At 40.9% G+C, this 2,085-nt stretch overlaps 1 pseudogene; it reads left to right on the top strand.

The window, feature by feature from the left end:
• Window positions 1-146: 146 nt before the first annotated feature.
• On the top strand, window positions 147-1,111 carry LOC102839242 (annotated as a pseudogene).
• The last annotated feature ends 974 nt before the right edge of the window (window positions 1,112-2,085 follow it).

The following is a 2,085-nucleotide window of genomic DNA, read 5'->3' on the forward strand; positions in this document are numbered from 1 at the left end:
GCCGCTCCGCGGGAGAAAGATGAGGCTTTCTACTCCCGTAAAGATTTACACCCTCAGAAACCCTGTACAGGGTCGCTATGGGTCGGAACTGACTCAATGGCACTTAACAACAACAACAACAAGATTAACAATATACAGTGACTGTTATGACTGACAAATATTGTATGAGACTCTTTTTTAAGGTTTTATTATGAATTATGTGATACTTTACATGGGAGAACATTAGCTTTACATTCATCCTATTATATATTGTTCCATTGCCATGGTTACAATCCCCTCCACGCATCATCAACCAACCAACCAAAGGGTATACCTTGCAAGCCTGAACCCCAGTTGTCAACACAAATCCCCTCTCCCTCTCCATGCTGGCCATGACTGACCTCATCTTGTCCACAGCTGGTGTGCCCAAAACACTCAGTATCTTTTGGCTTGGGGCTCATGAAATTACCTTTCCAGGATGCCTTACACAGATGTTCTTCCTTCACTACAGCTTTGTCCTAGACTCAGCCATCTTGATGGCTATGGCATTTGATTGCTATGTGGCCATCTGCTCCCCTTTGAGATACACTACCATCTTGACCCAAAAAATTATCATCAAGATTGCTGTGAGCATCTCCTTTCGAAGCTTCTGTATCATCTTGCCAGATGTATTCTTGCTGAAACGCTACCTTTCTGCAGGACACATATCATCCCCCATACTTACTGTGAGCATATAGGGGTTGCTCGACTTGCCTGTGCTGATATCTCCATCAACATCTGGTATGGCTTCTGTGTTCCCATCATGACAGTCATCTCAGATGTACTTCTGATTGCCATTTCCTACACCCTCATCCTTTGTGCTGTTTTTCGTCTCTCCTCTCGAGAAGCCCGCCAGAAGGCCCTTGGCACCTCTGGTTCTCATGTCTGTGTCATCCTCATGTTTTATACACCTGCTTTCTTCTCCATCCTTGCCCATCACTTTGGACACAATGTCTCCCTCACTTTCCACATTATGTTTGCCAACCTCTACATTGTCATCCCACCTGCACTCAACCCCATTATTTATGGAGTAAAGACCAAGCAGATCCAAGATAAGGTCCTACTCCTTTTTTCTACTAAGGGCACAGACTGATGGTCACTGGACAATGGAAATGACAGCATAAGTTCACAGCATATATAAATATAGCAAGAATAAAGAAACAAATGACATTTACAACATAAATTTATTATAGGTGTTTTTGAATATCAGGAATGGATCTAGCTACTAAGTAAAAGACTGGAAATTCGAATCCACCTAGAGGTGTCTGGGAGGAAACCCCAAGTGTTTTATTAAAGACAGAACAAAACAAAAGCATCATTGGACATGTGGTATAGCACAGTTCTTTCATGACACACATGGAATTGCCATGAATTGGCATCAACTCAATGGTAACTATCTTCCTGGTTATATGAACGAAATGGTTTGCTCTATAAAAATTTCCATGATGACATTTTTGCTTGTGGAACATGGTGGTGGTGGTGTGTTGTGAAGTCTGTTCCAACTTATATTGACCCTGCATAGAGTTTTCAAGGTTGTATATCCTTAAGGGAGCAGACAGAAACCCTCACCTTTCTGCCATGTGACCCCTGGTAGTTTTCAACTGTTGACCTTGAGGTTAGCACCTTGACTCATAACCACTATACTACCAGAGTTCCTTGAGCAATATAGGGGATACATATGATATGATCTGTAAGAAGGATGCAAAAACTAAATTACTCTAATTGAAAAAACAACAACAAGAATTTGTAAATAGTAAATTTGTCAGTAAGACAGAAATCAAGTCATAAGTGAGACAGGAAGACTAAAAGTACAAAGGTTGTTGAGAAATTTCATTTTTGGAAATTATCAAATGGACATTTAAAACATTTATAACAATATTCAAATCTAATTTTTGCTCATTTTTGCTTATGAGTCCTGGTGTGGTGCTGTATGATAAGCACTGGACCACAATGTCTGTTGGAACCACAAGGTGGTGGTTCAAACCCACCAGTCACTTCTTGGAAACTCATACAGGAATGTTATGAGTCCCACTGACTCAATGGCATGAATGTACATCTGACGTTCTC

Source organism: Chrysochloris asiatica, unplaced genomic scaffold (assembly GCF_000296735.1).
Source record: "Chrysochloris asiatica unplaced genomic scaffold, ChrAsi1.0 scaffold00140, whole genome shotgun sequence".
In the NCBI taxonomy this organism is placed as follows: Eukaryota; Metazoa; Chordata; class Mammalia; order Afrosoricida; family Chrysochloridae; genus Chrysochloris; species Chrysochloris asiatica.